The sequence below is a fragment of the Drosophila sechellia genome, unplaced genomic scaffold (genome assembly GCF_004382195.2).
Source record: "Drosophila sechellia strain sech25 unplaced genomic scaffold, ASM438219v1 U_207, whole genome shotgun sequence".
Lineage (NCBI taxonomy): Eukaryota > Metazoa > Arthropoda > Insecta > Diptera > Drosophilidae > Drosophila > Drosophila sechellia.
Genome location: NW_022611147.1, coordinates 24,892 through 39,384, shown reverse-complemented (window position 1 = coordinate 39,384; position 14,493 = coordinate 24,892). Strand labels below are relative to the sequence as shown.

General features: G+C 40.9%; 1 long non-coding RNA gene across 6 annotated transcripts; it reads right to left on the bottom strand.

Annotated features, from left to right (window-relative positions):
* Positions 1–1,092: 1,092 nt before the first annotated feature.
* On the bottom strand, positions 1,093–9,614 carry LOC116802699. 6 transcript variants are annotated; one of them, XR_004363051.1, is made up of 5 exons: positions 9,571–9,612; positions 1,420–1,851; positions 1,333–1,358; positions 1,240–1,255; positions 1,093–1,181 (listed from the first exon to the last, which is right to left on the bottom strand). It is a non-coding gene; the product is annotated as an uncharacterized LOC116802699 (long non-coding RNA). The 6 variants fall into 6 exon arrangements; XR_004363050.1 differs by lacking the exon at positions 9,571–9,612 and adding an exon at positions 1,937–1,973; XR_004363052.1 differs by lacking the exons at positions 1,093–1,181; positions 1,240–1,255; positions 1,333–1,358; positions 1,420–1,851 and adding exons at positions 8,858–8,958; positions 9,012–9,102; positions 9,149–9,173; positions 9,227–9,335 and having other exon boundaries at positions 9,571–9,614.
* Positions 9,615–14,493: the final 4,879 nt, after the last annotated feature.

The following is a 14,493-nucleotide window of genomic DNA, read 5'->3' as shown; positions in this document are numbered from 1 at the left end:
AATATTAATGAAATTATAACAACAAACATAATACTTACCTCCAGATTAATCGCAAACTTGTGGAATCCAAAGCCACGGCATCCCAGCAGCGATGGCCTTAATATTAGCTGCTACAAACGTACCTGAAAACTAAAACAAATATTAATGCAATTATAACTACAAACTTAATACTTACCTCCAGACTAATCGCAAACTGGTACCTGAAAACAAAAACAAATATTAATGAAATTAAAATAACAAACACAATACTTACCTCTAGATTAATCGCAAGTGGTCTAATATTTACAATTAATCCCTAATTTATTAAGATACAAGCTACAAACTATAATCGACGGAAATAACATTAGCTGCAACCAACGCACCTGAAAACATAAACCAATATTAATGAAATTATAAAAACAAACATAATACTTACCTCCAGATTAATCGCAAACTTGTAGAATCCAAAACCATTGCATTCCAGCAGCGATGGCCTTAATATTAGCTGCTACAAACGTACCTGAAAACTAAAACAAATATTAATGCAATTATAACTACAAACTACTACAAAACATAAACCAATATTAATGAAATTATAAAAACAAACATAATACTTACCTCCAGATTAATCGCAAACTTGTAGAATCCAAAACCATTGCATTCCAGCAGCGATGGCCTTAATATTAGCTGCTACAAACGTACCTGAAAACTAAAACAAATATTAATGCAATTATAACTACAAACTTAATACTTACCTCCAGACTAATCGCAAACTGGTACCTGAAAACAAAAACAAATATTAATGAAATTAAAATAACAAACACAATACTTACCTCTAGATTAATCGCAAACCTTGGCATACCAGCTGCGACGGCTTTAATATCAGCTGCTACAAACGTACCTGAAAACTTAAACAAATATTAAAGCAATTATAATTACAAACACAATACTTACCTCCAGATTAATCTCAAACGTGAAGAACTCAAAACCACGGGATCTCAGCTGCGACGGCCTCAATAAAAGCTGCAACAAATGTACCTGAAAACAAAAACAAATATTAATGCAATTATAATTACAAACTTATTAATGCAATTATAACAACAAATTTAATACTCACCTCCATATTAATCGCAAGCTTGAAGAACCCAAAAACCACGGCATCACAGCTACGACGGCCTCTAAATTAGCTGCTACAAACGCACCTGAATACAAAACAAAAACAAAAATTTAATACAATTTAAAAACAAACATAATACCCACCTTCAGAACAGCCTACCTAAAAAAAAAAAACACACCTGAATAACAATAATTAATACAACTATATAAACAAACAAATACAAACATAATACTTACCTCCAAATATCGTTCAGCCTGGGCCCCTGAAAAATACAAAAGAAAACCAATGAAACCACAAAAACAATTAACAAATGTAATACTTACCTAAAATTTATCTTTACATTCATTTCCATGGCCCAAATCGCTGCTACGGTCCCCGACAACAATCCTTGACCCGGAACATCCTGAAACACCATGACCTCTTCCGATGCGGCGGTCCTCGGCAACTTTTCCTGATCTGGAAGCTCCTAGCTGCCAGTCCCGACGCAATGGCCACAGGACGCGGCGCACCGTGCAACCTTCGTTTCCACCACCATGTTGACAGCAGCTCCATTACATCCCAATGACGGCTGCGCGGGATTCTAGCTTCTTCAAAACTTATGCAACTGCTTGCAACACCGACCGGGACGAGCTCGTTGCAAGCGGCGCTCCTCCAGCGGCCACAACAAATCACAGCCAACACACTACAGGCGCCTGCCCGTGATGACTCCTGACGATTCCAACGACTCGGCGCTCCTGTCCTTCTGGCAGGGGTACCTGAAAATAAATAAATTAAACAACAATGATAGTCAAAATTGCAAAATCTATTGTAAAAAGATCCAATTGTTAAATGTAAACAAACCATGCAAATTTTAAAATGTTACCAGTCCATGTTACTGTTGAAATTTAAACTAACAAAATACTACATTAATACTAACTATGTCCAAGCCCCAAACTCACCCCATGCAATGTTAAACTCTAAATTCAAATAATTGTACCTACATATTGCATAAATGTAATCAAAGGCAAAATAAATTGTGGATGCGGAACAGAATTCATTCTGTCTCCGTACCTCCACCTACAAAGTAAAAATTAAAAAACTACAAAGTAAAAAACCTACAAAGAAAAAAATAAAAGGGAAAATTAAATAAAATAATTTAAATAAATAAATAAAATAAATTAAATAAATAAATAAATAAACAATTAAATTAAATTATTTAATTAAAACAAACGCGCTTCGCCTGCCTTTTACTCTCACGCGCAAAGTTAACTAAATTCGTTTCGTCAATAGACAAATTATTTGTTATAAATTGTCTTCCGGCCGCAAAGTATTAAGCCGCGACAACAATTAACATTCAGTGTCTAACAAAAAAAGAACAATTAAACAGTTATTTGTGCAACTCCAAAAAGACGCCGCCTCAACCAAAGGAAACAAGGAGAAGAAACGCAGAGAGAAAGGAAGAAAGTACACCTGGAGAAATCTTGGAAGAGAAGGAAGACACTCAAAGCAAAGATACAATAAGCTGGAGAACACACTAAAATTAAAATCCAGGGTATTTATACCTTCACTAGTATCGCTTAAAAATTTTTTAAATATAATAAAAATAAAAAGTAAAACATGTCCAGTTCTGACCACCTCTTTTCTGAAGACGAGGCACTTTCAATTACCTCTAGTCCAGAAGAGAGATCTTCCCCTTCTTATTTAAATAAATTGCCTTTAAATCACACAAAAATAAGTCCTAAAAACTCTTCTGGGGCTGCTTTAACAATTGGTAATTCCCTTTCCCATAAGGGGAAAGAGAATACAAACACCAATAATGCCAAAAGAGACCGCCTATCGCTCACCAATACGGATGCAATCACGGGTGGCGCCAATAGTAGCATCCCAAAGGGGAAATTTCCCTCTCCTTTGCTCACCACACACATACCCAAAGGGAATTTACTCACCACAATGACTCTAACTCAAGCAGCTGCACTCACACATACTGACGCTTCTCAAAAAGGGAACACACCTACATCTTCGAACTTGACTAATGCAGCCGCAGCCACCAACACCGATGCAGCTCAAAGAGGCGCCAAAATCACCGACGCTTTGGGAACTTTCCCCTCCCTCTCTCACAGCGTTCGTAGCACTGATATGAATCTCAGCTCCTCCACCAAAATTGGCCGCAACACAATTTCCCCTCTTTCACATACTCACACTAGCGCAACCAAAAGTTCAGAAAGCCACTCTAAATGTCCCGTGCTCACCAACACCAATGCACACTCTAATAAGGTGAATATAAGCGACGGAGGGGAACTTCACTCCCCACAAATTCAAACCAGAAGCAAAAGCATTGATCAAAACCAAGATAATAATAAACCAATTATTTACACAAGCTGCTATGCTCCATGGTCTATTTCTAACCCTAAGCCGGACATTTCTAAACTCAGCCTAAGCAGGAAACCCACCAATCGCTCCGTAAATACTGGGAAAAGAAGTATTTCCCCTCACCAAAGGAATGCTTCTTTACGCCCCGATGCTCAGGGCGATTTAAAATTAAAACCAAACAACAGCGCCATGCCCTCTGTGGTGAATCAAACAACAGCCCGCACCCTTAGTCGGCCTACTGCTAAGCGGGATTTATTCAAATCACCTTCCAGGAGCCCAGACGTGCAGCCCATGAGTTTCTCGGAAGTGGTTGCTGGAACAGGTCCAACCTTTGTGGCACCCTCAGTTCCGGCCCCTACTACAAAAACCCCGGCCAAGAGGACTAATGACGACTTAGACTGCTCCAGCTTCAAGACGCCAAATAAAAGACTATGCGCGAACTACAATTTCGAATCTCCCAGCATTTTCCCCCCCCTCACCACACCCGTTTTCCAAAGTAAGGCAGCCAAATCTGTATATGAGGAATCTAAAACCAGGAATCGTCCCCCCCACCAGCCGTTACCCTGCAGCATCAATGATCCTGCTCGCAGCGAAACGACGCCTCCCCCTCAAAACACAGATGCAGAGCTGCCACCTTGGAAACTTGTGCCTAAAAGCCGCAGAGCACCTCCCATAATCGTCAACGATATCAAAGAAATTGTCCCGCTACTAGAAAAGTTAAATTACACAGCAGGAGTCTCCAGCTACACCACTAAGGCAATTGAAGGGAACGGGGTCAGGATCCAGGCCAAGGACATGACCGCCTACCAAAAAATCAAAGATGTCCTTACAGCCAACGGCTTCCCTCTATCCACCAACCAGCCAAAGTCCGAGAGAGGTTTCCGAGTAGTAATCAGACATCTCCACCACTCCACTCCATGCTCGTGGATTGTTCAGGAGTTGCTGAAGCTCGGTTTCTCTGCGCGCTTCGTCAGTAATATGACGAATCCGGCTACAGGTGGCCCCATGCGCATGTTTGAAGTGGAGATCGTCATGGCCAAGGACGGCAGTCATGACAAAATTATCTCACTTAAACAAATTGGTGGGCAAAGGGTAGACATTGAAAGAAAAAACAGGACACGGGAGCCGGTCCAGTGCTACAGATGCCAGGGCTACAGGCATGCCAAAAACTCATGCATGAGGCCACCTAGATGCATGAAATGCGCTGGCGATCACCTGTCATCCTATTGCACCAAACCAAAATCCACACCCGCCACTTGCGCTAACTGCTCTGGAGAGCATATAAGTGCGTATAAGGGATGCCCTGCTTATAAGGCTGAAAAACGAAAACTGGCAGTTAACAACATCAACATCAACAAAATACGGACAATCAAGGATGCTAACACAAACAACTATGGTCGACAGTACCCTCCCTCTCGCAACAACACCCCCCGGCTGCCTTTCAGCTCATCATTATTCAATAGGACAACAGCTGAATCCCGTCAAAACACAACAAGAGCATTTTGGAAGAACCCTTTCCGGCAAAACAGAAACGATGAAAGGCAAATCCAGCCTCGCCTATCTTCCCACAACTTGGCCATCCAGAAGCGACTGAGTAAATGGCGCCGCAATCCGGACAATGTCTCCAATAAAGGCACGATCAATCCCAAAGATAAGCCAAATTCACGACGACCTAACATGACGAGCAACCCGGCACAAAGGCACCTGGAACGCTTCCAGGACAAGCTCCGCAAAGCAAGACGTGAACGCAAGGACCATGAGCCCGAAGAAAAGACAACAAACATAAGGAGAGTAGACGATGGCAGCCCGCCGACCACCAGCAGAGCTGCCAGAGCATTCCTTAAGCCAAGGATTATAGAAGACAACATCCCCACGCCTATGGACACTCACTCTAATCCGCAAAAAAGTCCCTCTGACCACCACAGTAAAAGTCTTACACTACGAGTGGAAAATATTGAAAAGAAAATTGACAGCCTAATGGAACTTTTATTCAAGTGCCTCGAATCTAACAAAGAGCCTACCTTAGCACACCTCATGACCTCCTGAATCTTCAAATCCTTAACGCAAATTAAACTCTCACTATGACTATAAATCTAAACAACGGACAATCTTTCAATACCCTTAAAATAGGATATTGGAACGCATGCGGAATTACTAATAAAACAAATGAACTGGAGGCCTACATTAAAAAAGAAGGTATCCAAATTATGCTAGTAACAGAAACCAGGTTAGAGCGAAATTCCAACGCACTAAACTTCAAAGGTTTCCACACATACCTAGCACAAAACCCTACTTCACACAGAAAAGGCGGCACGGCTACCATCATCAATCAAAACGTTCGACACACCTGCCTTAATCCAATAGAGACTGATTTCTTGCAAAGCGCACCCATAGCACTTATACCTTCAAGTCGCATACGCGCAAACATGACAATTGTTGCCCCAATATACTGCCCACCTGTATTTAAATGGACCACTGAGCAATTCTCAAAGCTTTTTAACCACTTTGACATGCTCCTCGACGGAAAAACTAAATTTATACTTGGCGGCGATTGGAACTGCAAACACAGACTCTGGGGTAACTTTTTATCTTGCGCTAAGGGAAGATCCCTGTCTCAGTCAATCCTTGCAAGAAAAGACCTTGACATAGTGGCCACCGGCCAAGCCACACACTTTCCTTTTGACAAGAAAAAACAGCCCTCTGCATTGGACTTTGCAATCTGCAAGGGCTTCCACACTCAAAGTCTAAAAACCTACTCTACAGATGAACTCAGCTCGGACCACCTCCCTATCCAAATAGTCATATGTCCCGACGACACCGACTGGCAACTCAATAACACAACAAACAATGCAATTATACAAAAAAGAACAAATCTCACGAAATTCAAGAAAAATCTAGAAAACAAAATATTACTAAATACGGAAATACGCACAGGACAGGACATTGACGATTGCATAGACATTCTTATCAACAATATAAAATCAGCAGCCAATGAAGCCACCCCATCAAATCGCCCCCAATTATTGCGCAACTACAACTCATCAAGAAGACCCACAAAGCTAAGACTAGATGATGCTACTAAAAGGTTACTAGAGGAGAAAAAGGAGCTAAATAGAATCTTTAGGGCAGTAGGAACTGACGAAGCCCGAAGATGGTTTAAAAACGTGCAAAATAGACTGTCTAAAGAAATCAGAAAGCTCAAACTTAAACTCCTCAACCGCAACCTTCAGGACATTGATACCACCGACCGATATAGAATGCAAAAACTATGGAAAACTACAAACACAATCAAAAAGCAACCCCGACCCTGCTGGCCGATTAAAAAGGACAATGAAGACAACCGCCTAAGAACTGACTACCCCTGGACCAGGACCTTAGATGAAAAAGCTGAAGCTTTTGCAGCCCACCTTGAGTCCCGCTTCAAGCCAAATCAAAATAACGACGCCAAAGACAGGGATTTCGTCAGAAGTGAATTAGAAAAATTCAGATCTTTAGATACGAACGGCGAATCTGGTAACAGCACCTTCAAGCCAGTCACGCTGGCCGAACTAAATGAGCTGATAAACTCACTGGAATTAAAAAAAGCCCCAGGAACTGACAATCTTAACAACAAAACCTTAAAAAACCTACCCACCAAAGCCAGATTATACCTAATACTTATTTATAACAACATCCTGAAAATTGGACATTTCCCAAACAAATGGAAGCACGCAAGCATCTCAATGATTCCCAAACCAGGGAAATCACCTTTTGCTCTAAATTCCTACCGACCAATTAGCTTACTCTCTGGCCTTTCTAAACTACTCGAAAGAATACTACTGAAACGACTGTACGACATTGATTACTTTGCCAAAGCAATCCCATCCCACCAATTCGGATTCAGAAAGGACCACGGAACGGAACATCAGCTAGCCAGGGTGACTCAATTTATTCTAAAAGCCTTTGAAGAGAAAGATGTCTGCTCTGCCACTTTCCTTGACATTACGGAAGCCTTTGACAGAGTCTGGCACGACGGCCTACTATATAAATTATCCAGACTCATTCCCAGATACCTATTTGACCTACTTGAAAACTATTTATCTAATAGAACCTTCTCTGTCAGGATCGACGGTGAAACGACGTCTAGGATAGGTAAAATTAGAGCAGGAGTTCCTCAGGGCAGCATACTGGGCCCGGTCCTCTACTCAATATACTCATCTGATATGCCCTACCCAATCGTAAAAGACTATATGCGCCACATATCCTTCCCCGATTACAACCAAACAAATACTATCTTAGCTACATATGCAGACGATACCATAATTCTTAGCCGGTCTAAATATACCAATATTGCGATTAACCTAAATCAAAATTACCTTAATGTTTTCTGTAGATGGTCAAAAAAATGGGACATAGCAATTAATGCAAAAAAAACTGGACACATTCTCTTCTCCCTAAAAAGAGAAGAAACAAATACATACACTCCTCCAACAATTAATGGACAAAGAGCCGCCAAATTAAACAAGCAACGCTATCTCGGGCTCATGCTAGATAGAAAACTGACCTTTGGGGCACACATAACGCTGCTAAAAGGAAAAACAATAGCTGCTTACAAAAAACTAGAATGGCTAGTAGGAAAAAATAGCCACCTACCTAAAAACGCAAAGGTTCTCCTCTGGAAACAAATTGTCTCCCCAATCTGGCATTACGCCATTGCAATATGGGCTCTCTGGTATCGGACACCCAAGCAAATAAAATTCAAACAATGGAAAACAAATTTATCAGACGAATCATTAACGCCAGCAGATATACGAGACAAGCAACCATTAGGACAATTTATAACATTAAATCATTCGAGGAAATTTTTGACAAAGCAAGCCAACGCTACGCCAACTCCCTTACTGACCATGAAAACCCTCTAATAAATGACCTCCTAATCAATGCCTACAAGCCTACCAGACTGGAACCAAGCAGAAGCAGATACGCCAAGCAATTCTCAAAATATTTCCTGCCTCTTCAACAACACCAACCAAAACCACCTGCGGAACCCACCTATAGCTCCATACATGATTATACAAAAAACGAGGAAGCTGAAATAGTCGTCAAAATGAGAACCAAATACAGACAGACCCTTCCAACACTCCTCCTGATTGCTGACCAAGAATTAGAAATAAGGCAATCCATAGCTGAGAAAATGAGAGTGGTAAAGGAAAAAGCCGATAGGAGAAAAGCTTTAGAGAAGGGACCACCAGACAGATGGTGTGAACTCGAAATAAATTATTACAGCAAATTATTCAGAAAAGGACTAAGGACCAGAGAGGAAATTCTTGAATTAATGCTCGGACAACCCACCTCTGTAATCAAAATAGTAATCCCAGACTACGAACCCGAAACTGACCAAAATAAACAGTCTTCATAAATTAATAAAAGCAATTAAAACCAAAATACATTTATTTACAATTAATTAATAATTTATTAAGATACAAGCTACAAACTATAATCGACTGATATAACATTAGCTGCACCCAACGCACCTGAAAACATAAACAAATATTAATGAAATTATAACAACAAACATAATACTTACCTCCAGATTAATCGCAAACTTGTGGAATCCAAAGCCACGGCATCCCAGCAGCGATGGCCTTAATATTAGCTGCTACAAACGTACCTGAAAACTAAAACAAATATTAATGCAATTATAACTACAAACTTAATACTTACCTCCAGACTAATCGCAAACTGGTACCTGAAAACAAAAACAAATATTAATGAAATTAAAATAACAAACACAATACTTACCTCTAGATTAATCGCAAGTGGTCTAATATTTACAATTAATCCCTAATTTATTAAGATACAAGCTACAAACTATAATCGACGGAAATAACATTAGCTGCAACCAACGCACCTGAAAACATAAACCAATATTAATGAAATTATAAAAACAAACATAATACTTACCTCCAGATTAATCGCAAACTTGTAGAATCCAAAACCATTGCATTCCAGCAGCGATGGCCTTAATATTAGCTGCTACAAACGTACCTGAAAACTAAAACAAATATTAATGCAATTATAACTACAAACTACTACAAAACATAAACCAATATTAATGAAATTATAAAAACAAACATAATACTTACCTCCAGATTAATCGCAAACTTGTAGAATCCAAAACCATTGCATTCCAGCAGCGATGGCCTTAATATTAGCTGCTACAAACGTACCTGAAAACTAAAACAAATATTAATGCAATTATAACTACAAACTTAATACTTACCTCCAGACTAATCGCAAACTGGTACCTGAAAACAAAAACAAATATTAATGAAATTAAAATAACAAACACAATACTTACCTCTAGATTAATCGCAAACCTTGGCATACCAGCTGCGACGGCTTTAATATCAGCTGCTACAAACGTACCTGAAAACTTAAACAAATATTAAAGCAATTATAATTACAAACACAATACTTACCTCCAGATTAATCTCAAACGTGAAGAACTCAAAACCACGGGATCTCAGCTGCGACGGCCTCAATAAAAGCTGCAACAAATGTACCTGAAAACAAAAACAAATATTAATGCAATTATAATTACAAACTTATTAATGCAATTATAACAACAAATTTAATACTCACCTCCATATTAATCGCAAGCTTGAAGAACCCAAAAACCACGGCATCACAGCTACGACGGCCTCTAAATTAGCTGCTACAAACGCACCTGAATACAAAACAAAAACAAAAATTTAATACAATTTAAAAACAAACATAATACCCACCTTCAGAACAGCCTACCTAAAAAAAAAAAACACACCTGAATAACAATAATTAATACAACTATATAAACAAACAAATACAAACATAATACTTACCTCCAAATATCGTTCAGCCTGGGCCCCTGAAAAATACAAAAGAAAACCAATGAAACCACAAAAACAATTAACAAATGTAATACTTACCTAAAATTTATCTTTACATTCATTTCCATGGCCCAAATCGCTGCTACGGTCCCCGACAACAATCCTTGACCCGGAACATCCTGAAACACCACGACCTCTTCCGATGCGGCGGTCCTCGGCAACTTTTCCTGATCTGGAAGCTCCTAGCTGCCAGTCCCGACGCAATGGCCACAGGACGCGGCGCACCGTGCAACCTTCGTTTCCACCACCATGTTGACAGCAGCTCCATTACATCCCAATGACGGCTGCGCGGGATTCTAGCTTCTTCAAAACTTATGCAACTGCTTGCAACACCGACCGGGACGAGCTCGTTGCAAGCGGCGCTCCTCCAGCGGCCACAACAAATCACAGCCAACACACTACAGGCGCCTGCCCGTGATGACTCCTGACGATTCCAACGACTCGGCGCTCCTGTCCTTCTGGCAGGGGTACCTGAAAATAAATAAATTAAACAACAATGATAGTCAAAATTGCAAAATCTATTGTAAAAAGATCCAATTGTTAAATGTAAACAAACCATGCAAATTTTAAAATGTTACCAGTCCATGTTACTGTTGAAATTTAAACTAACAAAATACTACATTAATACTAACTATGTCCAAGCCCCAAACTCACCCCATGCAATGTTAAACTCTAAATTCAAATAATTGTACCTACATATTGCATAAATGTAATCAAAGGCAAAATAAATTGTGGATGCGGAACAGAATTCATTCTGTCTCCGTACCTCCACCTACAAAGTAAAAACCTCCACCTACAAAGTAAAAAAAAAACGTACCTCCACCTACAAAGTAACAAAAAAAAAAGTAAAAAAGTTAAAAAAAAAAATTAAATAAATAAATAAAATAAATTAAACAAATAAATTAAATAAATTAAATAAGCAGGAGGATTATATATTGAATAAAACCCAATTCTGTGCGAAGAACAAAAGAAATACGCGAGACACCAACACCAGCGCGCAACCAACCAAACACACTCACGCGCAAACATAATTATATTCGTTCGTCAATAGACAAATTAATTGTTATAAATTGTCTTCCGGCCGCAAAGTATAAAACCGCGACAACAATTAACTTTTAGTGGTCTAACGAAAACGAACAATAAAACAGTAATTGTGCAACTCCAAAAAGACGCCGCCTCTACCAAAGGAAACAAGGAGAAGAAACGCAGAGAGAAAGGAAGAAAGTACACCTGGAGAAATCTTAGAAGAGAAGGAGGATTTCCAAAGCAACGAAACGATAATCTGGAGAACACACTTAAATCAAAAATCCAGGGTATTTATACCACTACAATTATCGCAATATCGCAATATTTTTATTTTTAATAAAATAATATATTTTAAATAAAATAAAAAATAAGCATGTCTAGTTCTGACCACCTTTTCTCTGAAGACGAGGTGCTTTCAATTACCTCTAGCGAGCGATCTTCCCCTATTCACGTAAATATTTCGCCTATGTCTCACGGGTCTGGCAATTCCCTGGTTAAAACGACCAATATTAACCAAAAGAAATTGCCTTTAAATCAAAAGAAAAGCCCAATTAACTCTTCTTGGGTAGCCATGAATTTCTTTAATTCCCTTTCTCTAAATATGAAAGAGAATATAAATGCCAAAAATGCCCAAAGAGACCCCCTCTCGATTACCAATTCTGCTGCAGCCAATGTTGGCGCCAAAAGCAGCATCTCGAAGGGGAAATCGCCATCTTCTCCTCCACTCTCTTCACAAATACACAAGCGAAATTCACTCCCCACAACGACACACACAAATACAGCCGCACTCACAAACACCGACGCTACTCAAAGAGAGTTAATATCCACCACAGCGACCTGCACTAATGCAGCTGCAGCCACTAATACGGACACAGAATTAAGAGGCGCCAAACCGAGAGACGCTATGGGAAATTTCCCCTCTCTCCCACACTCAGACAGCGCAGAGAAAAATCTCAGCTCATCCACCAAAATTGGACGCAATGCTTTTTCCCCTTCTACTTATACACACACACAAATAAATAAAGCCACCAAAACTAATTTAGAAAGCTGCTCTAGATCTGCCGCGCTTGCCAAGCTTGACTCTCATCTCAAAAAAGACAATGATATTGACAGTGGGGAAAATGCTTCCCCACTTATACAAATTAACGAAAGCAAGCAGGAGGAAAGACCTAGTACAACTGTCAACGCTTTTTGGTCAATTTTTAACCAAAAACCGGATCCTTCTAAACTTAGTTTAAGCAAGAAATCAACCAACCGCTCTGTAAATACTGGGAAAAGAAGCACTTCCCCTCACCAAAGGAGTGCTTCTTTACGCCCTGATGCACAGGGTGATTTAAAATTAAAACCCACCAATAGCGCCATGCCCACTATGGTGAATCTAACAACAGCCCGCACCCTCAGCCGGCCTGCTGCCAAAAGGGACTTATTCAACTCACCGTCCAGAAGCCCAGACGAGCAGCCAATGAGTTTCTCGGAAGTGGTTGCTGGAACTGGTCCAATCTTTGTGGCACCCATAGTTCCGGCTCCTATAACGAAAACTCCGGCCAAGAGGACAAATGATGACTTGGACTGCTCCAGTTTCAAGACGCCTAATAAACGGTTATGCGTGACCTCCAATTTTAAATCTCCCAGCATTTTTCCACCCCTCACCACACCCGTTTTCCAAAGCAAGGCAGCCAAATCTGTATATGAGGAATCCAAAACTAGGAATCGACACTCACACCAGCCGTTACCCTGCAGCACCAATGCTCCTGCACGCAGCGCAACGACGCCACCTCCTCAAAATACGGATGCTGAGCTGCCACCTTGGAAACTGGTGCCACTAAGCTGCAGAGCTCCACCCATACTTGTCGACGATGTTAAAGAAATTGTCCCGCTCCTGGAAAAACTAAATTATACAGCAGGAGTCTCCAGCTACACTACCAGGGCAACTGAAGGAAACGGGGTCAGGATTCAGGCTAAGGACATGACCGCCTTCCACAAAATCAAAGATGTCCTTATAGCAAACGGCTTTCCTCTATTCACTAACCAGCCAAAGTCTGAGAGGGGCTTCCGAGTAGTAATCAGACATCTCCACCACTCCACTCCATGCTCGTGGATTATCAAGGAGTTGCTGACACTCGGATTCACCGCGCGCTTCGTCAGAAATATGACGAACCCGGCTACAGGCGGCCCCATGCGCATGTTTGAAGTGGAGATCGTCATGGCCAAGGACGGCAGTCATGACAAAATTATCTCACTCAAACAAATCGGTGGACAAAAAGTGGATATTGAAAGGAAAAACAGGATACGGGAGCCGGTCCAGTGCTACAGATGCCAGGGCTTCAGGCATGCCAAGAACTCATGCATGAGGCCACCAAGATGCATGAAATGCGCTGGCGACCACCTGTCATCCTGTTGCACCAAGCCAAGAACCACCCCTGCTACCTGCGTCAACTGCTCTGGAGAGCACATTAGTGCATACAAGGGATGCCCCGTTTACAAAGCAGAAAAACAAAAGCTTGCGGCCAACAACATCGACACAAACAAAATACGCACAATTAAAGACGCAACTAACAACTTCTATAGACGTCAAGGCCCTCCTCCACGCAATAATACCCCACGGCTGCCACACAGCTCAGCGATCCTGAACAGATCAATCGCTGAAGCTCGCCAGGAGGCAGCCAGAAAGTCAATGTCAAATCCGTTCCGACAAAATATGAACGACAGAAGGCCACGATTCTCCTCGCATGACACTGCCATTCAGATGCGTCTGAATAAATGGCGCCGAACCTCTAACAATATACCCAAAAAGGGTAGGACAACCTCAAAACACAACGCAAAGCCAAGACTGGTATCCAAGACAAGCAATCCAGCGCAAAGACATCTGGAAAATTACCAGGACATGCTCCGAAAACAAAGGAGTGAAGAAAATGACCAGGAACCTGAAAAAGGTAACTCAAATCCCATGCAAGCTAGCAATGACAGCCCTCCGACCACCAGCAGAGCTGCAAGAGCTAGTTTTAAACCAAGAGTTATTGATGTAGCCACACCATCGCCAAGAAACTCCAATCATTTCTTACAAAAAGGGTTATCGGATGACCCCACAAGAAAATTAGCAATTAGAGTCGACAA